Here is a 26,001-nt window from a genome sequence, read left to right as displayed (position 1 = left end):
ACCATGGTCCAGGACTTCTACAGGGTGGCACACTTCCCCAAAGTGCTCGGTGCCATAGATTGCACCCATGTGGCCCTATGTCCACCTAGGGTCACTGAGCAAATCCATCAAAACTGCAAGCACTGGCATTCAATCAACGTGCAAGTTGTATGCGATGCAAAGGGAATCATCACCTCTGTCTATGCAAACTACCCTGGCTCAACCCAAGACAGTTTCATATACAGAATGTCTGCCCTGAGCCGGGCACTGAAAGCTGGGAAGCATGGCGACACATGGCTCCTAGGTGAGTACAAATGCCTGTGCACATGCATGCATGTCAAACACAGACAAATACACAAACCCAACTAATCACAACCATTATCACCTCCCCAGGGGACAGTGCCTACCCTCTGAGCAACCACATGATGACGCCAATCCGGAACCCCACCACACCACCCCAGGTAAGATACAATGCTGCCCATATTGCAACCAGGGGCATAGTGAGCGCACATTCGGAGTGCTCAAGTCACGCTTCCGCTCCCTTGACTGCTCTGGCGGCCAGCTAGTATATGCAACCCCAGTAGTGTGCAGGATCATTGTGGCAGCATGTGTCCTGCACAATGTTGCAACAGAGCAGGGCGTACCGGTGGACATGGTCGTGCCCCCACATCCCCAACCACATGCACAGGCGCTGTCCATGGGACGGGAAAGGGCAAGTGGCGAGGCAGCCCGGACCCAGCTTATGGCCACATTTGTCACCTAAAACTCCCACCCCTGCGGAGTGCACACAGGCCTGGCACATATCAGATCACAACAGATGATCACAAAGAGACAGTCAACTGTCACAACCTTACCACCCTGAGGATGTTTCCATGGAAGTTCTACATTGTGTGCATCCCTAACTACTTAAACATAACCAATACTGTGTGATCAAAAGGAACACATGCAAGGTGTGTATCACCCCCCCCCCCTAAAACAGGCCATGACAATCCCAGGTATGTCACCCAAACCCTCCCAAACCACATCACCCTTGTCTGCCACACGATGACATGGCATGCAACAGCAAAAGCCAAACACATTACCAACAAGATACGGAGTGACAAGTGAGAAATGGAAAGTGGGCCGATACAATGACGCCTGACACGGAATCCGATGAAATGACTGACAAACAACCTCCCACACACACCAAGTCATAGATAAATGCCTTCCACCAGTGGTAGCTCCAACAGAGCACTGAATGCCTGTTCACATGCACATTAGGCAAGTCAAAATCGCTACTCCCCAACCCGTGTGCTGTGTGTCTCTCCTGCTACAGACTGCTCAGCACAAAACACAGTGAGCAACCATTGTGTTGGGGATATGCCTTGAGCATCACATGAAAAGGACAAAGAAAAAAAATAACCTATTGACGCATGTACAGGATCCCCAAATGGTAATTGATCATGCGCTGCAGGGACACAGCGTGGGCACGGAAGGGTGGTTGTATGTGTGGTGGAGCATTGTGCAACTGTGTGTGTCATTAGGGACATGCACTTAATATATGCATGTGAAATCAAGTGAACCTCAGTGTCCTGTACACATCACATGTGAACACTGCCCATGTGTACACCCCAGCATGTCAAAGCACAACAATACCCTGACACCTGAAAAGTAAATACAACACAGGAACAGCCATTGACCAGCACAACACATCATGTACATAGCACCCCACAATGACATTGTCAGAGAGTGCCCAAACACTGTAGGCCAGGCTTACTGTCCAACAACAAAAGGCCCTCCCTCATTTACACATCAGCATGACCTTCTGAACAACTGTGTCTGGGGTATGTAGCCTTCTCCCTTTTAGTCTACCTGGCTACAGGATCCCCCTACCCCTTGGTCTTCATGTCCCACCTTGCGTGTAAATAGGGTGCAGCTCCCTCAGAGGCCTCCTTGACTGTAAAAATACCAAATCGCAGAGAACAAAAAGGACCCAACCCCCAAAACCATGGAAAAATGCTCTAGGCACCAAAAAACCCTGGAAGAGTCTCCAGTAGATTACTTGAAGTGAAAAAATAAGACCAGGCACATGTACAAGCAGAATGATACAACTACCAAGGTAGCACAGTTGAACAATGGTTTACCAGGATGGGTACCTTTTTCTGGAAACAACATACAAAGAGGATGCAACAACTGATGGGTAGTGTCACAGCTCCAGTCTCCTTGCGCAGGAGTGGCACAAACCAACCACCCCCTCCGTGGTCTGGGCACCTGCAAGGTAAAACTTACACAGGCCTCTGAGACCCCAGCGGGGAAAGAGGGTCAGGGATCCATTGGTTGGACAGGCATTGGTATTCAGTATAACCGGAAAGAGGGGCAGGAGAGAGGAGAGGGGAGTTGCATTGGCAAAGGAAAGTAGGCAAAATACAAAATACAACTATTAACAATAACACATACTCAATCAGAGAAACCATGTTCTTCATGTACATTGTACTAAATGAGTCAAATGCAAGCCAAAGAGAGACTTATCTCTGGAGTGAGTGCTGGCCTCCTGCCTGCGCACTTTCAGGTCCGGTAACAGGATCAGTTCCATGCTGCAAAGAGAGCATGAGTCATTAATCCACACACAACACCATTCATGCCCCAAAGTGAGTGACTTCTACACAAACAAACACTCTTGTCTGGTGCTATGTACGTATACGTTAGCTTGCCCCCGTGATGGTTCAGACACTGTCAATGCAGTAAGGCCGGCGCACATTGGTGCGTGGTAAATGGAAGACCAATGCCTCGAGATTCACACATGATAGAATGGTCTCTGGGTGAGCTGCTAGACGCGTATAGCGAGGTGCAACATCAGTACAAGTCGTGTTCTGCCAGCCGTGGATTACAATATGCAGTGCAAGTGACAATTTGCACATGCAAATGATATGCACTGCACACAAGTCTGTGTCTCGCTGGGTGTCCCTGTGCGCTGTATAAGTATCTGACTAGGAACGCTACTGCGCTAATAACTCAGCTTCTTTGGAGCAGGGGGGACCGGAGGATTTGTGCGACGGCCCCTGCGTGTGCCCCTGACAACTTGTAAAGCAACTTGCCATTTGTCCCCCAACACATCTTAGCTGTACTGTGTGCTTCTACAACAATATCTGTCCAAGCTCCCCATCAGTGGCGCTACTTAGCATGCATGTGCAAGTGACCTGGAGGAAGGTTGGCTGCGGTGTGGCCCCCTTATGCTGCTCACCTTGCTTGGAGCTCCTGGAAACACGTCTGCTTCTGTTGGACGTCTAAGCACAAGCTCTGTGCTACTGCTTGTGCACACATGCGCACGTCTGCACCACCGAATGTGGCCAGGTTTCTGTAGTACTTCCCCTGTGTCTGCTGGCAAAGGTGGTCTGGAGGCACATTCTCCTGCAGAAAGGGCACAAAACATATAAATAACGCTGGAAAGTTCCCTGTGTGTGTGTCTTCATGCTGGTTGTCACTGGCCCATGTTGGAGACCTACATCAGAACTCCTCCTACCATCAGTGTGACTTTGAAAGGCAAAGGGTGCAGGCTACTGTCTACAGCACGAAGTGCATCAAGCACATATACAGCAAAGAAAATAACATACATCACAATCTAGATCAATTAATGGACACATCAATCATGGACCCACCCAAATTGATTACAGACATGCTGTGTATAAAACCCCCACAATCCCCACTAGGGGTGTTAACACAAGTAGTACAGCAGCAGACAGGCCACAGATATGACAGTCCAAAGCCCTTGTGTAAATGTTTTTTACACCGAACCATCCTTGCGAGCCCATGGATAAGGGAACCAGGAGTGGCCTATGTGAGTCAGGACCCCAAGCTGCAAAAACACATACACGAGACAAGCTTGAAGGACCCAGCTGGAACAGACAGTGGATGCTTTCAAAAAAGCCCCAAAGCACCACACTGTCACATGAATGCACAATAGACAAGCAATTTTAAACTATATTAACTAATTAAACTACTTCTTGCAAGGTAGCACGTGTAACACAAAGTTCTTCCTGCATGGCCTGGATGGACAACTGGTATACCTCTCGGCAAGCATGTAGCTTAGCCAAGATGGTACTCTCTAGCTGCTCCAACCTCTCCTCTGACCGCTTCCTCTGGGACATCAAGAGCACACTCAGAGTAGATCTGAGGGAATCATACTCAACCCTCATGGCCTCCATGTGTGCCTGTGCGCGAGCAGCAATTGCTTGACGCAAGACACCATTTCAGCCCGCCATGCCCAGCCTGAGCGAGCGGGCCGTGGACTGTGCCGCCTGCTGCTGGAGTTCCACCTACCTAGCATGGGGTAGCACGGATTGGGCCACAAGCTCCATGCTCTCAGCAATGTTATCAATTGCTGCCCCCTGGTGTTCTGAATTGGCAACCATGGCTTGTTCCCACTCAGTATACCCCAGTGGCACGCGGCCACTGAGTTGCTGGGCTTGACACCTGTGGGGCCCAAGGAGCCAACGTCCTTGTTGGGTTGGCACGTCCCGCGGCTGCAGGACTACATTCCTCCGTCGACTTGATGCCCCAGGCACATCAGTAACTTTAGTGGAGGGTGACCCTGCATCCCAATCCACCACAGGCACAGGTCCCACCACCGTCTGGCCCCTCAGTGCAGGTGTCGCGGACAGAGGAGCGTCCACATCAGAATCACTCACCCCTGACGAATGGACCCGATGCACATCCAACTCGACATTGTCATCAGAGTGATCATAAGAGCTAGACTCATTGCCAGCCCTAGACAAGATGGTCTGGGACACAATTGGGTTCTCTTGGCCTACCACCCCACGACCCCCACTTGCACTGGATTGCTGGTTTGATAGAAACCCTGTGTCTGGCATGACAACACCATCCTCTGGCTCCATTGCATCATCATCTGGATAGGGGAGAAAAGATGAACATTAGTAAACATGTCAGAAGCACATGAAACACGCACACATTGACATCACATACACAGCCAACACAGGAAGCAGACATGTCACACACAAATGAGAACCTGGCATGCATCCAGTGGCCTTGCTATGCAAACACATCCCAAAAGCAGAAATGGATGTGTGTAAATAGCAAAGCCTACACTATTACAAAATGTACTATATGAACTCCATCAGACACCACCTCTGTCAGGCACATGTCACAGGCAGAAAAGACAGATGGCAACTAAGAGATGCAACACACCATAAGTATGCCTGAACTGCAAATTGACCACTGCTGCAAGTGAATCCAAACACACAATGACACAGGTAACATGCATGTAGCCATGCATCACTGAAGCATCATCATCAATATAGCTACATCCATCTGCAGCTCGCCCGTACCGGGTGGCATGGGCCATGTAGAAATAGTGAATGTCACAAGCAAAGCAAGGGTCTGCAACCAGGCATGTGGGACCATAACGCCCTGTACCGTCCGAGCTGCATGACATGAGGCCTCCACAACACCCCTCAGGGCCTGATTGTCCACATTGGGCTATGAATGTTCCCTATTACATCATTCCTTGTGCAAATCTCCATGCCCAGGACCCACCATAGTAGCTAAGTGGGCCTGGGCATACACATACTGCACAACAGTGAACCTTCGGGATCATGCCAGTTCCACATAACGTGCGCAATGAAGAAATCTCATCAGCTTCAAAGTCTATCAACTACATATTAGTCAGTCAACAATAAAGCTGCGGAAGACACATGTGTAAATGGACACTTTAAAAAAAACATAAGTGAGTACTCGCAATGTTGCATGACACAACGTTGAAGCTGCTTGCATATGTACATATGAAAGCATTCAAAAACACACATTTCCCCATACACCTGTATTGTGAACATGACCTGCATCCAATACACCAAAGCAAGCAGCTATAATGCTGCTTGCTTTGATGTATGTGGAAGTGCACACATGCACACGTGAAGGATGCTCCACAGTCATCAAAACACAATTGGTAGGCTACATCCAATCAGTGCCCTATGCCAGTTGGTATAGGTGGCACATTGACCAATAAACTCATCTAAACAACCACTAGGTAGTCCTAACACTGAGTACATGTGTCACAGGATGCACCTGTGCCCGTCGCATACATGACAGAGAAGGGATGAAAAACAGTCCATACATGCCAGGTGACTTTGACATAGCATCAGTGAGTAGTCATGTAGAAGGGTTAAACCCGGCTCAGAAGTGGGTTGATGCAGTGCAGAACATGTGTATGTGACCCACTATCTACATGAACAAGTACATTATGAAGTCTACAAATACACGTGTAGGCAGTGCAAGGGCAAGTTCAGGCATCACGTGCAATGTGCATGCAATTGGTTGCATGGTTACAGGCAAACCCACCACCCCCCCAAGTGAAAATGCAGGGAGGCATTGCATGCAGCGAAAGGGTGACCAGAGACCTGTGTATTGCAAGACAGTGTTGACTACCGCCAATTGCATCATCAGAGTCAACTGACAACACAGCAGATAATGATGGGAAAGTAAGCAGGACACATGATGAACCCTCAGTAGTACACCCATGTGTGCAGAAGCCACTAAACCAGTTGAACAAGAGTCAGTGGGCCAGAAACAGGGTGTGGCCTGTGCCCCACAGAGACTGTGACACCCTAAACCTGTGTGTGATGCTGGCCTGAGCCAGAGTGGACAAGCAATTGATGATCAAATGCCATGAAATGTAGGTCAGCCTGGACACGTACTACTATGATCATCCTGTCAAGGACACATAGGGGCCTGCATGTAATGCACATGGAGCATGAATGGGCACTCATGTCCCTGTGGAGCATCTGCCATCTGCACAGTCCAAGTGAGACACCCTGCATCAAGGACAGAGGATGTACCCCAGTGCATGTGTCGGGCAGGTTGGCTGGTGGAAGTTTGCATGTACACAGGAGACTTGAACAGCCCATAGCAGTACACCAACATGATGCACACCTGTGCCATGGTGAAATTGTGGTGCAGGGGGGAGGGGCAAGGGAGTATGCCTACGTGGAGTACCTGCAATGCAGGCCGAAGACACTTGCATGTCAGTCATGCAATGACATAGTCCCAGTGCTGAGAGGAAAGACACCCCAGGCTACATGCAGAAGGGCCAGTGAGCTGGAACATGGACCGGAGGGGCAGCCGGGTGAGTAGCATGTGAGTAGGGTGCAAGTGTGGCCATGAGGACAGTCCCCGTCTGCTCTACATGTCCAGCATCCTGCACAGCAGGCACGCATCATTGAAGCATCGTATGACTTGCACATGGGAACCATGTACACATGACATGTAGTGGCAGTCAAGCACAACACATCACACAAGCAAACCACACATGTCCTCGACAAACACGCAACAACACTCACTGGACGGGGCATCAAAGTCCCACTCCTTCGACCATTCCTGCTGGAATGAACTCTTCAGCGACTGACTCGTGTGAAGTGAGGTCTTCCTCCTCAGGTGGTGGCCCACTGCCCGTCACCAGAGTCATGTTGTAATTAGAGGAACTCTTCGGCTTAGTACTGCGTTTGAGGTCATCCAAACGCTTTTTGCACTCTTGAGCTGTGCGCACCTCATGGCCGAATGCGCTCACATGATCCGCAACTTGCTTCCAGTGGGACATACAATGGGCAGCCGTAGTTTGACAATTCGGCCCCACTAGCATATCACGGTTGTGGTCCCGCACGTAGTCCACAAGGAAGTCCAGTTCCTGCACGCAGAAAGGCTTCTTCCTCGACGTGCCAGAGGCCAGAGCTGTGTCTGGTCTCCCAGCCTCTACTGCAGGTGCAACCTTCCTCCTCTTGAACAGTGGTGCAGACCCTGGCTGGCAAATTCCGACCTGATCAGTATAGGCAGTGGCACTCGTGGATTGAACAGAGGGAGTGGCAGGTGGAACAAAGATGGAAGCCCTGACTTGCGTCAGTGGCTGCTGGGTGCCCTGGAATGGACCCTGTGCAGCAACATCTGCTGTGCCAGGGTCATTGACCGGGACTGTCCTGGATGGTAGACTCACAATCGGGGTCGTGTCGGCTGCATCTGCCCATGCACTTGCCAACACCCGGCTGGTCGGTGCAGCAGATGACATTGCTGCCCCAGGGACACGTGCCTCGGTCAGGGCAGCCCTGCATGCACCTACGGTGTGCCTCCTGACCTCCTGGAAATCTTCCATGGACTCTTCAGGTGCCAACACAGCCTGCACTGGCAGACCCTGAGCCTGGGTGGTGGTGTCCACAGCTGCACCTGCAGCTACCACTACCCTTGGGCCCATGGCAGTCGATGAAACGGACTGCAGGGTCACATGGGCGCCAGTGCCAGATGTAAGAACTGCATCTCCCGGAGCCGCAGGGGGTGGTGGCATGACTGCACCAACACTTGCCACAACATTGTGCTGAAGTGGCGCACCCCTGCCTCTTCCCCCTCTGCAGCCACCCTGGACACCCTGGAGTCCCCCTACTCCCTGGTCACCCCGCCCACATCCCTGACCACGCCCGCCACGGGAAGTACGCCCAGCTGAGGCACAACTCATCTTTTGTGGCCTCCTAGCCATGGCACAGATGGTGTAGTTCCGGCATAGATGTAGTAGTGCCAATGTGAGGTGTACATGCCAATTGTCCAGGGCAATTGGGGTGAAGGTGGTGGGATACAACATGTTAACAGCACCCCTGCACTTGCAAGGCTGTATTTGACCCCGGTGATGAAGTGACGGGTCACGCAACGCTCAGGCACCCCAAAACTGCTGTAAAACCATGCACGCAACCCCTGGTAGCCCACATGTGTGGAATTAACCTCCCACAGTACGTGGTGGCACCCAGGAACACGAAAAACGCATATGCATGGGACACACAGGCTACTATGACCTCGAAAACGGTACGCGATACACAGGGTGGCCCGCAGTGGGAAAAATAGCATGCGCGACTCACCGTCTGACTAGCGTGATAATAAAAAACACGCATAGTGAATAGCCCCGCCAAAAGAAGAGATACGTCCTTGATCCGCTGTGAAGTTGTGAAGGCGCGCAAAACAATAGGAAGAAGCAACACACACGTCCATCTCCACAAAAGCCATGTACAGCGAACTGCTGGCCCCACTCACCTTTAACCCGTGCTGAGGGAAACGCCCACACGCGTCACTTCTCTCACACGCTTAGGCCTTTCCTCGGATTACACGCTTTCACATGCAGACGTGCTGTTTTCTCACGTGCTGAATCACTATGCACCCAGGATGAGGGGAACACCCGCGCATGTTAGGTCACATACGTGCTTACGCGCTAAGGGCCTTTCCTCGAATTACACACTGACGTGCAATTTTTTCACATGCCAATTAACTCTGTATCAAGCTGGCCACGCGAGAACGCACGGAAGACCACAAGGCCATTTTCCTGCCCCCCAGAGCCCCGAGCACACTCCCACCTGCCATCTGCTGCTGCCTAGCTGTCTGCTGGACATGTGCCCTGCTATTTGGTGCCTGCACGTCAGCCATCTGCAGGGGACCAGTTTCTGTGACCACCCCTGCTGGAACAGAAGACTCCCGACTGGGATTCCATCGCTCCACAGCCCAGCCCCAGGACCCAGTTGCCCACCCTCACCTGCCTCGGGGGTTGCCATGTCTGACCCAACACCATCTGGCACCAGTGGCAACCCCCCAGCAGAGAGGCAGAGGGCTGCCAGATTCTCTGCCAATGAAGCTGGCATCCTGGTGGAGCAAGTCCTGGGGCAATATGATGCCCTCTTTGGAAGTTCACGCGCGACATTGAAGGATGGAAGAAGATCTGGATGGACATCATGGCTGCATGAACGTGAAGGGGGTGGCAGCCCGTGACATTCAACACGTCCAGAAGCTCTGGGAGCACTTCAGGTCCAAGACCCTCAGCAAGGCCCGGCACCTCTCGAAGGCAGCAGATGCTGAATGGTGCCGGGTCCGCCTTACCAACATCCAGATGAGGGTCCTGGAACGCATATGCCCAGTGCTCCACCTCCAGTTCCTTCAGAGGCAGACCCGTCCGGAGTCGAAAGGTAAGTGTCCATGCATACTGATTGGACGCTGTGCATGTTGAGGTGTGGCAAGCGTGTGCAGGTTGAACATATGTCGTGCAAGGCCCATGTATGGATGTGTATGTACAGGGACATGAGCCTGCCACATGTGAGCCAAGTCATGTGTGAGGCACATCAATGGAGTATGTGTGGAAATTCATGGTGCACAAATGTATGTGTGGGTGCACACATTTTTAGATATCTGTGTATGTTCTGTGGCATGGTTGTGGTGTGACACATGATGCTGGTTCCACCTTCATGTATGTGCACAATGCACATGTGCGTGTGTGTATTAGACATGTGTGCAACTGTGTCACACTATGGATGCATGTGATGGCGACATGTAGGAGGCTTATTAGCAGTTGTGACATGGATGCTGGTGATTTCACTGGGACAGGTGGGGTAGATGTACAGATGCATGTATGTCTGGTGGCATGTGTGCATGTGTTCTGCACTCCCTCTGTTGCATGTGACATCAGGCTAACCTTCGGATGCTCATGCTGTTGTATGTGTATGGATGGTGCTGCCTGCTGCAACATTCCTGTTGATTTGAGCATGTGTGTGAGTTCAAATTATATGTGTGTTGGGGAGTGTGATGCCATGTGTGAGTTTTACACTGCCACTCATGTGCAACTGTCATGTGTGTATCAGAGTATTATACAGTGCCCTGATGCCTGTGTTCTGTCCCTCCCTGTCTGCAGCGTCAACTGATGAAGAGGGCAGAGACGGTGCTGTGGAGCACAGTTGCAGGGATCGCACCGCCAGCCGGAGACGTAGGCCCAGCTCCCCTCCCGGGTTGTCATCTCGTCGGGGAGTGAGGAATATGGTGCCGCATCCATGGCCACAGCTGCCGAGGGTAGGTCCAGGAGACGGAGGTCGGAGGTGGACTCCTCGGCAGCAGAAGGGGCAGCTGAGACCCCACAGGGACCTATGGAGGAAGATGGCATGGAGTCATCCAGGTTGGTGGTGGGTTTGGTTGAGGAGGAGGCCATGGAAGGGCCACACACGGGGTCTGGAGGGGGGATTCCACTGGTGCTAGTGGTGTAGTCCAGGGGTAGGGACAGGAGGCAGCACAGGCCGCCGCGGAGGTGCCTGTGTGTAATCCTGTCCCCGATCCTGTGACTGCATCATCCTGCACCAGCAGGGATGCCTTCGTCCAGACCCGTTCTCAGGGAGGGGATGCGCAAACAACAGCTGGCCTTCCTCTCCCTGCGGACATGGCAATCTGGGACTGTGTTGAGCCTGTCCTGGCTGGGGTGGTGTTGCGTCAACAGGGCATCCGGGATGACATGCAGGGTTTTTGTGAGGATTCTGCACGTTATTTGGGATGCCTCATTGACTGCGTCGACCTACTAGGATGGCCCTCTGTCTGCTGGATCTTGTACCGACCCCCTCCTCAACTGAACCCACTATGTGCCAGTTGTCCTCCGTGCCATCTTCCGGCCCAAGTATCACCTGGGTACCCTGTGGAGATGCCAGGCTGGTGGAGGACACATCCCTGGCACAGTCGGGAGTCGGAGGTCCAGCAGGGGTGCCCACCCCAACAACTGGACCCCAGCAGGAGGAGGACGTGCAGGCATCAAGAGGCAGGGCACATGCACGGCAGCAGCAGGCTCAAGGTGGGAGCAATGATGGCTCGGGGCCATCAACATCAGAGGGACAGGCATCGGCCGGCAGGCAAGGAGGACCCTGGATTGGGAATGTCTTCCGTGTGGCAGCGGTTGGGCCAGAAAATAGATGCGGAGCGGCGGCAGGCGGAAGAGGCATGGCTCACTATGGTCAGGGCGGAGAACTCTATGTGCAGGGCGCTGAGGCAGGTTGAGTGCCTCGAGGAAATTCACAGAGGGAGTTGGAGGTGGACATGGCGTTATCCCTGAAAAACCTTGGGGCCATGGAACAGGCCCGCCTCCAGGACATAGAACAGGAGTTCGATGATGCCCTGGCCCGGGAAATCAACAAGTGAGCCGTAGGACTTGCCCGCCGCCATAGTATATAGTTTATTAGTGTTAGGTTTCCTTTCTATTTTCTTTCATTTGGGGTGCATGGACTATGCCCCACCTTTTTGTATATAGTTGTTTATTAGGTAGGGTTTTTTTGTAGGTTCATTTGGATTGTTGGGCTCATGGATTTAGACTTCATTTTTTTTTTTTTTTACCATGGAGTAATGTTTTTTTTTAATGTTTTTCCTTTTGGATTTTGTTTGATGGACTAACCCTTTGGAGACATTTTCATTTGGATTTATTTGGATTCTGCATTCATATATTTTTATTTTTCATTTATTTTGGACATGCAGCCTTTTGTTCATTATTTCTATTATTGTGTGATTTTCTTTCATTCCCTTGCTTTTATATTTAATACATTTTGTTTTCATACTTTCTTTGTGTGGTATTCTCTCATTGGTTTCATGCATGTCACGATGTGGGTTTTCTCATTCACTTGTAACCATTGTGTGTGTGTGTGATGGACATGTACTGATGTGCATACTTGCCATTTGGGATGTATCATGTTATGGGGATTTCAATGTGGGGTGGATGGAATACTTGGTTGGGTGTTTGGACTGGGGTGGCGTGGGGTGGGATTTGGGTGTGTGGATCGTGATGACGCGTTGGGGAGACATGAGTGAGGGCCTGCTGGCAGGTGCCGTCAATGCTGGGTGGTAGTGGGTGCAGGGGGACATGAGTCGGGGCCTGCTGGCAGGTGCCCGTCAATGCTGGGTGGGTGAGAGTTCAGGGGGACATGAGTTGGGGCCTGCTGGCAGAGTCCCATCAATGCTGGGTGGGTGGGGGTACAGGGGGACATGAGTCGGGGCCTGCTCGCAGGTCCCCGTCAATGCTGGGTGGGTGAGGGTACAGGGGGACATGAGTCGGGGCCTGCTGGCAGGTGCCCATCAATGCTGGGTGGGTGGGGGTGCAGGGAGACATGAGTCGGGGCCTGCTGGCAGGTGCCCATCACTGGCGGTGGGTGGATGGGTGGAGGACATGAGTCGGGGCTCACAAGTGTGCTCACAAGTGCATGGTGCCATGTGGGCTGACGGCAGGCCATGGTGAGGGTTGTAGGATTGTCCCCTGTGGTGTGCGCTGCCTGCAGGGCATGGGCAGGGGGAAACTACCCACCCGGGAGGGCCCACGATGCCAAATGACATGTGAAACTCCCCGCGTACCCCACAAATACACGTACCCCACTCGCGCTAGGGAAAACGGGTGTAAAACTCCTGCGCACCCCTCAGAATACACGTACCCCTCTCGCACCAGCGGAATCGCATGTAAAACTCCCCGCGCATCCCTCATACAACTACGGTCCGGTAAGCTTGCTGGTACCCTAGTTCCCAGACTGGCAAACTATGAGTTGTGCTCGCGGGTGCCTTTCTGCCCCCCAGGTCGGACTTGGTGGGCAGAGCAGCACCGGCGAGCACAGCATGTCTGATGCACCGGCACCATTATAAACGGTGCCGGTGCATCCGACCTCCCCCTTCCATTCGGCCCATTGCTGGGTCCCAATTACTGCAATGCTCTCTCCCGACCAGTGTAATAGTCTACTCTTTATAACTATTTGAGACCCGGGTCGGAATCCATTCGCTAACATGTGAACAGGAATCTCTTATCTCCTGTCATTTTCTCTCCACACCTTTCTGCTCTGTCTACCTTACCTGCTCATTATTCTAATGAACATATGTTAACTGCATCCGTGTAAAGAAATAAATGTCTATCACATGTATTCATGTTCCCCTTTATGTGTATTTCTGTTATGATTATTTATCAGTAATATTCATTACTTCTAATCATACTCTCTTCATCATCGTCCGTAAACATGACAGCAGTCTGCCTTATTCCCAGTCTTTCTTCTAAATATATTGTACTCCTATTATTGTGTTCGCTCCCAAACCCTGGGGTAAAAGTTGGTCAACCTATGTACAATTCTCCTGGACGAATACCAAAGCAGTCGGGTTGATTAAAATACAAATGCAGGGAGAGGCAGGGGCCTGGACTCTGACAAGGGAAACTAGGAGTAGGTGCAATGAAGCTTACTGGTAAGAGTGAAAACCCTCACATGCACTCTTCCTCATCCCAGTCCAAACATATCAACCCGCCGAATCATACAAGCAAAACCACTATGCACTATCAGACTCAGTGCACTCTATGCCCTCGAAATGCAGAAGAGAATCTGTCTAATGGTCTGAGGAGCAACGACATGAATGACCTGACCACCAAGACAAAGCCAGTAGTGATGCTTGAATCCACTCTGGGAAGCAGAGAGCAGTGTTGCAGAATCTAAAAGCACCATTGTCGGTTCCCTGTCCAAGAAGTAAACATACCTCTGGAAATATACCCAGGATTGTGTGAGGGGTTCAGAACCCATCGGAGAGTAAGTGTGTATGATGTCTTTCCTAAAACAACCATTGTCAGAAAAAGAAGAGAGCTTGTGAGCCGTGTTGCTCCCCATATGTGGCACAGAGGCTGCTGATTGAATAAAGAAGTTGACCCAGAATGACCGTGCCCAAATACAATTGGAAAGTGGAGAACCATTAGGCTGGTATCATGGTCACCTCACAAGGAGACTTGGGATTACATCTTGGTTCAACACGGACACTACTCAGAAGCCTAGAGATATATTACGGGTGTGACCAAATTCAATTTCAGGACCTCTGAAACATTGGACAGCAATCCACTGAGGTCTGATAGATGAGTGGATGAAAAATAATTCAAACCTTGCAAGAGAAACTCGGAAAAGAGTGATGGTCTGCAAAGTGAAAGTTGTTCCCTTTCCCACCAAGCCTCACAGTCAGTCAATTACAGTAAATCAGACTCAGAGTGGAAGGTCTCTAGGAGCTCTGCATTGTTAAGGAGAGGTGGCTCGAGAGTGTCTATAACAAGAGGCTCATCCTCTTAATCTCTATGCCATATTCCATTCACACAGAAAAACAATTCCGTCACCACCCAGTGACATGTGCAGAAGTTGATCTGAACCTGGGGAAGGGCCCTGTGACTCCAGAGTAACCTATGTAGGCCACTGCTTTGGTTTGGTTTTGGTTTGGTTTGGTTTTTTATTTGTATAGCGCAACAAAGCCTGTGGGCATCTCAGCGCTTTAGCTTAAGAATATGGTTACACTAAGTGCAGTAGGCAGTCTAAGTTACAGTAATTACAAGTCAAGCATACATTGGGTCAAGTTAGTGCAGGAAAATACATACATGGAAAGGCCTGCTTCATATTGCTAATTTGAAGTTGTAACTATTGCTAGTTTGGTGATTGCTCTTAGTATTCAAGTCACCCATTATCTATCCATGAGTGAATGGGCAACATGGGACATCCAATGGATTTGAAATACCTCTAGTTTGAAAGCCTAAGGAATTTCTGGCAAGACACCATCCTTTCATAGTTGTGCCTGCCAAAAACATCTTCCCTGACCTTATGTGTCCACTTCAGTGCCTATAAACACTGGAATGAGAGGGATCAGAGCAACACCTTCAGATCTCTGGTGGATGTAACAATAGCAGTATAAAGGACCGGATCTAAGGAACAGGGGGAACTATCTACCAGAAGACAATGAAAACAGAGTCCAAACCAGTGTATACAGTTAAGGAGTAAGTGACGGTCCATGCCTTTCTGCATAGGCTTTCAGTGGGTAACAAAAAATAGCAGTTGCTTTCAGACCTTATATCGTCAACATCTCTGTTTTATCTCCTTGAGACAGATGCATGAGATTCCTAGAGATGTGTGTGTTTCTTGCTTCTAAAAGGTCTTCACACCAGTCCCGAAACATGGAGAATCTGGATTCCTGGAGGTAACCGTCTGAATATCAGGAAAACTTGTGAACAGTTAGGCAGTCATTATTCCTGAATACATTGTGATCTGCAATTGCTCAGGACTAGTCCCAAAGAAAAGGGTAGATGAGAACTCCATTCTTATCATTCACCTCCCTTGATGATGGCAACTCCCGGTGAACCCATATGAGCCTGCTCCCAGCCTGAGTGAAGGATCAGACACTTGGAAATGAAAGACCAAGGACTTGAGCCACAGGCATATGTGACCAGAGATAATGATAGGGACTTATGTTAAGGTATACCTGGGGTCCAGAGATGCAAGCTTATCTCCAGTTGCTCCAAGGAACACACCAATTTTCTGGAGTCTTCCTTGAACAATACTTTGGAAAAAGTATGAACCTACTAAAGAAATATTATAGTACTGTGCATCTGGATGTCTTGGGGAGCATTAATACCGTAGAGCAACAACCAAGGGCCCTTGAACCTTGACAAACCAAACCGTCGTCATATTGAATGAAGATAAGTCCTGGGTGTTCACTGTGGAGAGGACCCCTGATGGGAAATCGTTTTAGTCGTCCTTCCACTAAGACAGACAGTGGTATCACAGCCCTAAAAGAAGCAAGAGGACTTGAATGGAGTAGTTGCATTGGTTTACTGTAAATGATCCTCATTCTTTCCCTGAACCACAGTGAACATTTGTAACACTCAGATTCAGAATGCTGGAGGTATTGGTTCTAGTACTGTTGAAATGGGACCTTCCATTCCATTGAAGAGTCCCAGCGTGTTTCCACAATGAGTGGGCCTAATTTGCTTCTTGAAAAGTTTCCACTCTCTGGAATGGAAGGCGACCAACTTCTGGAAGGTGTCTGCCTACCAACCTAATACTGGCTTTTTACTTTCCACACTTCTTCAAGTGACAAATCTGATAGATACTATTTAAACATGTGTCAGGCATCCAGTGATGTTGAATAGAATGATCTCAACTTCACCCATGTGAACAAATCGTAACTGTTATCCAAGAAGAAGGGAATAGAATCTTAGCCACAAGTGCAAAGAATAAAGGTAAAGGTGGGCCCTGAATTTGAAGAGACACAACCATCCACTAATCCACCAAGCCCCTCAAAGCCCTCCACACAGGCAAGGGAGGAGGGATGTGGTCCCGGTCTCTAACCGGTTTAGTGCCCCATGAGTTGGCTTTGCTTTGCAGCAATCTGCTTCAGATTTTCCCAAACAAATAATTGACTCCACTCTGATGACTGTGCCAGTTGCATGTGGTTCCCACAGAGGCAAAACCAAGGTGTGCACTCTACTTATCATGCATTTGATGAGGGTAAAAGGAATGTTATATGCACACCTATGACCCATGTGTACGTTTTTGCCTCCCGTGTTCCACCTGACCAAATATCTGACAAGGCAGGAGGAAGAGATGGGTAATGGAAAATGAAAAAGAAGAGGCCCATCCTTCACACTGCATCCTAGGACTGCATCTGTCCATAGCAGTTCCTGAATGATGTCATGATGTCCATAAAGAGCTAGGTAGGCCTCATTTGTCTGTTCCTAGCCAGCCCCACTGCTGCCAAACAAGGATACATTCTTAGTGAAAATCTATATCCAAATAACATGAAGCCTTTGTGAGAAGCCAAGCAGTGAGTGCATTAGGGAATAGTGGCTCTGAGTTCTCCACCAGACCTGAAAACGCCAATTAATATGTTACCATCATATTATACTTTGCCAGATCTCACTACTCCCATTTCCATCACCAAATGGACACAGAAGCCCAGTAAACGTGGCATGGACATAGTGTTACTTGAATATTTCCCCTGAATGGGACCTCCCCAAACTTCTGGCCACTCTTACATATGGGAAAAGGCAGCTCAGCGCCGTGAGGGGTTCCCCTAACCTCAGCCCAATTCAAGGTTGAGCGAGCTTGCATACTGCCATTACAGATACTCCTATCAGACTATGAGCCTGGTAGTGAGCATGGAAGTAGGTGCTCACAGAGCTAGGTTGGGGAAGTGCAGAAATCAAGCTCAGCTGGTCCCTGTCATAGAAAAGCTGACCAGAGGACAGCAAACAAAGCAAGTAGTCAGTAGTCTACTCTATTCATACAAAGACCCTGCCGGGTCATCACCGTCTGCTGCCTCTCCATTTCCCTTAACCATCTCCCCAAACTCACTACCTCCAAGCTTTCAGAATCCAAGCTCAGGCGAGCTTGGAACCTGGCATTAGACTCCATCAGATGCCACACACATCCCCCCTAAAGGAAACACAATCAACAATAGTAATATGAACAATAACATTAAAGGGAAAACTAAGCAATAACATGTTCAATTTAAAAACAATCAGAACTATAATATCAACACTTACTAATAAGAATGGAAACAGTAACTAACATCAAAACTACAATATAAGCACTGTGCCCTTCAAGGACTATGACAGAGCATTCTAGACACTATTAACATTCATGAATTAATGCGGGAACCCCCTTATTTCTTGATTTAATCCTTGAAGCTGACAGGACGTTGTCTAATTCGACTAGGTCTCATTGTTGTTATTTCATCGATCTCTCGCACACTCATTCCTGCTGTCATAACACTCCCATTCTCATTATGAACATCACCATAATTCACTACCCTCTCATTCCTATTGTGAAAATCGTCATACACATCCAGAAGTGCTCTCTCCCAAGCTGAACTCCTCCCTACCCCACTTACTTCCACCAACGCTACTTTATTAATATTCCATATGGATCCATCTTCTAACCTTGTGGCACTGGACAACACATCTATGACTCTATTGGGCTAAAAAAAAAACTTGACATACCCTTCATAACATGTGCACTTTTTAAGTCCCTCATCGATGAGGCTGGAGATAATTTAATCTTGGCAAAGTTTGCCTTCCCCAACTTCTTGTTGTAATCCTCCTTATTTTTCAGCTGAGGGTGACATAGCCTCTCTTTAACTCGACTCCTAAAACTCCAATTTCCTGTACTCTCTCGCTCCTTCCTCTTTTTGATCAGTTTACTCACCGAACTATGGTTGAGAAATGTGTTAACCTCTCTTCCTTGCATCAATTGAAAGGGCAAACACTGAGTAACTCCATTCGGTGCCAACCTAGTATTCCACAACATCTTCAACGTTTCTCTCACATTCGTGTCATTCCTCACAGCTTGTTCAACTGCCCCAACAATGACTCTGTTGAATCGTTCACAAGCCTGTTGGATTGAAGGTGGTAAAATGACATGAACGTCCACTTCATTTCCATACTCTGCCATCTCAGTAGTCCAAAATTGTAAACCATTGTCATGTATATTCTTGAACGGCTACCCTTCTCATTTAAACACATGCTCTATTAACTCATGATTTCATTACTAAATGCTCGTTCCACCAACTTAATTCTCAAACACTTCGAAAAATACTTCATCATCACAATCACAAATTTAATTTCACTCCCATGATTATGATGAGTTCCCAATATGCCTATCTGTGTCCATATATATGCACCTGTGGTGGTGTTATAGGCATAGGTTATTGTCCCAGCCAACACTTCCTTACCTTCCTCTCCACCTTTGCATCAATTCTAGGCCACCAATATTTTTCTCGTAATTAAAGTTTTGTGCCAGTCATACCTGCCAGTCATACCTGGGTGACCATTGTCAGGTTCAATAATGAGTCTTTCCCTGGCACGCTTTGGAGCTACTAAAATGTTTCCTGTCAAAAGCAACCATTCTTCTATTGACAAAAGCTCCTTCCGCTCCCAGAAGCATTATACTCATCCTGTATTTCCTTCTTCAAGGACCGCCCTCCCTGTGTCCACTTCGTAACTTCCATCAAAACGAATCAGAAGATAGACACTCCTCCCATTAATCCTTCGCAATCACTGCATGTTGGTTGAACAATAAATGTGCCAGCCACACATTCCACTACCTCCTCCTCCTCCTGTTTCTTTCCACCACTTCCAATTTCATCTATCTTCAATGGTGATCTCGACAAACAATGTGCACCCTTATTGTGCCCCCAGGGACATAGTACACTTTGAAATTATATTCCTGCACATGCATCCACAATCTTGCAACTCTAGAAGTCACACTCATCATTCCTTTTATTGCCAGCACCACTACCAATGGCTTATGATCCGTGTGCAGCATGAAATGAGATCTCCACCCATATTCTTCATGTTTTTACTTTATTTATTTTGACATTTGTTAAGCTCACAAGGTCCATGGGCATCAAGGCACTGGTTACATATGAATAAAGTTGGTTACACATTGCAGATATGATAAGTGTTTTTCAGGATAATGCTGTTTGAGGAAAGTGCTTAGGTGCAGCTAGTTAGGCTCAGAGATTGTGGTCTGAGAGAATTGTTTCCAGAATGCCCAGAATTATGTTTCAGATCTTGAGGAAAGTGGAAGGTTATTCCAGTTTGTTGCTGCTATGACTGGGAAGCTCGCACCCCCAGCGTTGGTGCATTTGAAGTGAGGTATGGCGAGAATAGGTAGTGCAAGTAGGTCTTGAGATTTGAGATTTGGTGAATTTTTGAGATAGGTATTTAGGGGCAGAGTTAGAAAGGCATTTGTGCGTGATGGTAAGTGATTTAAAGATGATGTGCTCTTGTATGGGTAGCAAATGGATGCCCCTTTTAGCAGCAGATATCTGGTTGTGTTGAGGTCGCCCTGATGGTGCTGTTTTGAACAAGTTGTATTTTTTTTAGGTTGTGGATGGTGGTGTCTGTGTAGAAGGTGTTGCAATAGTCCAGTCTTGAACCTATCAGAGCCCTAGCAATGGTGATGCAGCTTTCATTGTTAAGGAATGGCCTGCATCCATTAATTCATTTAGAGGTGTAGGCTTCTGAAGGGGTGATAGTGTTAACTTGTCATGAGAGGGATAGTGCAGAGTCTAGATTATTTGAGACTTGCATGGTGTTTCCATCAATGATGAAGGGCTTGTAGGATGAGCCTAGCTTGTTAAGAGTATGTTGTGAGCCAATAAGAAGGATCTCTGTCTTATTGTCATTCAGACATAGGTGTTGGGAGGCCATTCAAGTTTGGACAATGTGGTAGAGTAAATCAAGGTTATTTGAGTCAATTTCATAATTGCCTGTGAGCTGAAGAATGATCTCTGTGTCATTCGCATAGTTGGTGTAGGACATTGTCAAGCAGGTCAAATAGAGGTTTTGTGAATATATTGTAAAAAGTTGGGGAGACACAGGATCCTTGCGACAGACTGCATGTGACAGGGGCTGGAAGTGCTGATGCTGATGAAGAGAGCACTCTCATGGTTCTCTCTGAAAGGAAAGAGTTGATCCATTTGATGGCCTCCGGTGAAAAGTGGGCTGCTGATGCAGGGTTAAGGCATATGATTTGGTGATCAACCAAGTCAAAGGCCGATGATAGGTGGAGTAGCAGAAGGAGGGCTGAGTGGCAAGAATCTTTAATATCATCCAGTTGGTTCTTAAGACCTAGCAGGGCAGATTCAGTACCATGGCCATGTTGGAAGCCTGATTGGTGCGACCCCAAGAGATTGTTGGTTTCGAGGAAGGCTTGGATCTGCAGATAGGCTGCACAGTACAGTATTTTGAGTAGGAAGGGGACTGTGGTTGTAGGGCAGAAGTTTGTCTTTAAAGTTGGTTCAAGGGTAGGTGTTTTAGCACGGGAAGGACCCAGGCGTCGTTAAGGCTGGTAGGTACAGTGCAGACAGGCCTTGATAAGTGAGCTGATAAATGGGGCCATTGGGCCCACACAGACTTCAATGACTGCCGCAGGGCAAATGTTGCCTTGGCAGCGCAATGTGGGCTGCATTGGGCCTCAGGTGCGAGGAGTGGGGATAGTGAGATGTTAAGTGATTTTTTTAGTGAGGATCTTTGTCTGTATGGTGTTAATTTTATGTGTCAGGGTATGTTGGATGTTGGTGCTCCAGTCAAGGTCCTGAGTGAAGTTTGATGAATAGGGTGTGGGTGATTCGAGTTCACGTAGAATGTGAAAAAGGTCCTTAGTGCTTGAGCTTGCGTTCTCTATTCTTGCATTGTAGGTTGAACTTTTTTCAGATAAATACTAGACGCAAATGAGAAGGACGCTTTGTCCGAAGTGGTTGGGTGTTTTTTCCACTTTGACTCAGCTTCCTGTTTGTGCACCTGAAGTGCACCTGAAGTGCACAAACAGGAAGCTGAGATCAGGGTAAACCAAGCGTTGCAGTGTGCTGCAGCTTTAGGTGTTTGTAGTTAGTTTGAGAGGGGCTACATTATTAACTGCGTGAGTCAGCACCCAGTTGTATACTTCTACTAAGGCAGACGGGTCGTTGGAGGATGGCTGGGGTGTGACTTGCTCTTCCAATAAGGCAAGGATGCTAGAGTTAGTAATGCTTTGAGAGCTCCTTGTGGCGATAGAAGGTAGGCTAGGGGTGGGGGTAGGGCATGTAACAGAGAGAGGTATGGTGAAAAGTATAATGTTATGGTCAGTCCATGGACAAAGCTTGTTGGAGGTAATGGCAGTGTGGCAGTTTATATCAGCTAACCAGTCGAGAAACCTGCCTTTGTCAGCGTGGGATTGACGATTCGTTGTAAGAAGCCTAACTCCTTAAGTTTGTTCTCTAGGGAAGACACATTGGCCTCTGAGGCATCGTACAGGCCCAAGTTAAAGTCCCCAAGGAGTAGCATCTTGGAAGATGGCTTGACATTGGAAAGCAGGTGTAGAATGTCCTCCTCGAAAGTGAAGGCAGGGCCCGCAGCCTCATAGATCAGGTGTAGGGTTATGGTGGAGGTATGGGATAACTTCAGTTTAGTGGATAGAATTTAATTGGTCGGAATGGTGGTGTTTACGGTTTCTCTGAGACCTAAGGTCTCTTTGGCAATGATGGCTAACCCTCCACCTCTACCGTCTAGTCTATCTTTCCTGAGTATGGTACAACTGTGTGGGATAGCTAAGGTTAAGGCAGGGCCGGCTCAGACTTGGAGCCAGGTTAAAATAATGAAAATACTGTATGCCCCACACACACACACCAACAGCTCTCATTCAGTTACTGAATATCTGCTTTTCCAATCTGTCACTGCTCTTGATGGATGACATATAACCCTTTCAATGCTTCCCGTCCCTTGAGACAACACTGCCCCTAAATCTTTCAAACTGGGATCAACAGAAATCAATGATTGTTTGTCCATATTGAACCCCCTAACTTTTTTGCTTTACAAATCTCCCTTTTATTTCCTTTGCTGCTCTGTAACATTCTTTACTCCAGCCAAATTCCACCACATTTTTTAACAAGTTCCTGATTGGTTGGCTTTTCTCTGCAACATTCTTCATGAACTTGTTGTAAAACTCTTCCATCCCTAAACATGCACATACTTAATTTTTATTTGTTGGCATATGTGCCTCCTTGGCCTTCATTGTATCCTACCCCTCGCAGCTAATCACATGACTCCTTTGCACTAAATTTGCATTTGCTTGCTTCTATAATTAACCCTTAATTCCTTAACATACTTAACACTTCAGGCACCCGCTTATCATGTTGCATTGCATCTCCCCCATGTACCAAGATATCGTCCTGGTAGAGCACCCTACCTGGAACTCCATTAAGCATGTGAATCATGACCCTTTGGAAAATCGCTGATGCTAATCCAAATCCCATTCTGCGGTATTGCAACAATCCAAACAGTGTAATAAAAGACATAAGGGCTCAACTCTCCTCTGTTAGCAGTGTCTGGTGATAAGCAGAAGAATGGTCCAGTGACTCAAACATCTTGGCATCATTGATACAGTTAACCATTTAAGGTATGACTACAAATATCCGATATTTCAATTTTTCTTCTTCACAACCACAATCGAGCTAATCCATTCTGCTGATTCAATATCTTCTATCATCTCCTTCTTTACCAACCACCCTAACACTTTCTCCACCTCATCCTTAATCGATATAGGAAGATGACATAGTTAGTTGGTGACTACTTGGTTCTGTTCCCTCCTTCAATATTATTTTTTGTGTATATCCTTTCACACAACCAATCTTCTAATTAAATACTTCAGGACATCACTCTTAATCAGTGGTGTTTCATTTTACAAACATGAAAGTCTCTTCTTGGCTCAGGTCTAGGCAAAATCCTAGGGTAGACTGGTCTCAGCAAACCCAGGACATCCACTCCTTTTTTGCCAGATTCATGTTTGCCACAGCCAAAAGCCTCCACAGCCTTCAAAATTTTACTTCCGCAGGCTATTCTTCAACCCTTCTTCCCACAATCATCTCCATCCGATTTATGTTATGGTTGAGTACGGCGAGTAACTGTCCACCATTACCTTAATTGGAAGCCCATCAATACGTATCATACAGCTGGGACACCTCATGCTTCAACAGTCTTTTGCAGCGCTCAGCACAGTGATGACTCATTCCTTATCAGAACTATCTTTTCCTTCTTCTGGTACATATGACAGTCTCCTTTTTCTCCGACATGTGGCTGCAAAATATCCCTTCATGCCACAGTTTGAGCATCTCTAATTCATTGCAGGACACATTTTCAAATTCTCAAAATACCTGATCGCTTCACTACCGAGTGAGCACTTGGTAACATATATTATCCAGCACTCCCCAGTGTTATGCGGTTCTTCCTATTGTCACGAGCAGATCCCGTGAAGTTAACAAGTCGCCTAGACCACTCCTTCCCCAGCCATCATTCTTGCTTTTGCTTGTGCTTGATGCCTTACCCACAAGCTGAATGATTAGCCTGTGCTTCAGTAGGCTAATTACACTCAACCTTTTCTGCATACTGCAAGTGCATCATATTTCAAAAATCATGTCAAGCACTTACTGATAAAAGCTTCAGTAATTCATTTTCACAGGCAACAGCAAGCTATCACCTGCAAAGGAAAGAGGACATTTAGAAACTTCACACAAGAGACATTATGGGCCTCATACGAGTTTGGCGGTAACCTCGTAACACTGTTTCTGCTGCCTGAGATCCAGGTGCCACCGGGACATTACAAGTCTGGTTCCCAGGTGGCAGAAATCGTAAATCCCCATTCCCATAGAGTCCAATAAGACCCTATGCGAGTGGGATGACGGAAGCACCGGCACCGCTGCTGACAGTGCCTCAATGAAAACTGTACCTACGGGGCTGAGGCACCGGGCAGGTAAGACCCTGCCGTGCGCAGAGGCCTCGGCAGGCACAGTTGTAGTCTGCCGGTCCGGAATGGATGCTGGTACATTGCTACCAGCACCCTTAATTCCGGACCGCAGACTGTAATCAGGCCCATCTTACGGAAAGAGAACATTTAAGAAACTGTTTAACAAAGAGGCACTTTGAGGAAAGAGACATTAAGTACAACAATAACAAGGATCTAAGTATAACAAGAAATAGGAAAGGACTATTGAGAAACAAAGGACAGTGAATCCAGCCAGCATATCATTCTTTAGCAGAAGGAGGTGGAGAGTTATTCGTGAATCCAATTCCAGTCCAGTGAAGTAACTTGATCTTGTTGCACAAGCGCACCTTTTTCTTTGGTGGGACATTACTGAAAGTACACTTATTGCACAGCATTAGGAAGGACTAGGAGGGGGTATATTTATGTCCGGGTACTAAATCATTTACTCTGTCATTTTTCAGGACACACCTCTCTAAGGTACTACTTGAACCACACGGGGAGAAGAGGTAACAAGTCACAACATTAACCCTAAGAAAGCATATCTCTTTGGATGCAAGGACGTGTGAGCATCTCAACCACCCCACACGTGTTTGCTCCACACTTCCCAGCGTTATGCGGTGCTTCCTATTGTCATGAGCAGAGTCCGTGAAGTTAACAAGTCTCCTAGACCACTCCTTCCCCAGCCATCGTTCTCGCTTTTGCTTGTGCTTGATGCCCTACCCACAAGCTGAATGATTAGCCTGTGCTGCAGCAAGGCTAATTACACTCAACCTTCTCTGCATACTGCAAGTGCATCATATTTCAAAAATCATGTCAAGCACTTACTGATAAAAGCTTCAGTAATTCATTTTCACAGGCAACAGCAAGCTATCACCTGCAAAGGAAAGAGGACATTTAGAAACTTCACACAAGAGACATTATGGGCCTCATTACGAGTTTGGCGGTAACCTCGTAACACTGTTTCTGCTGCCTGAGATCCCGGTGCCACCGGGACATTACAAGTCAGGTTCCCAGGCGGCAGAAATCGTAAATCCCCATTCCCATAGAGTCCAATAGGACCCTATGGGAGTGGGGTGACGGAAGCACCGGCACCGCTGCTGACAGTGCCTCCGTGAAAACTGTACCTACTGGGGCCGAGGCACCAGGC

Source organism: Ambystoma mexicanum, chromosome 6q, assembly GCF_040938575.1.
Source record: "Ambystoma mexicanum isolate Mex_15411 chromosome 6q, UKY_AmexF1_1, whole genome shotgun sequence".
NCBI classification, from domain to species: domain Eukaryota; kingdom Metazoa; phylum Chordata; class Amphibia; order Caudata; family Ambystomatidae; genus Ambystoma; species Ambystoma mexicanum.
The sequence above is the reverse complement of the archived record's forward strand: the minus strand, read 5'-3'. Positions refer to the sequence as shown.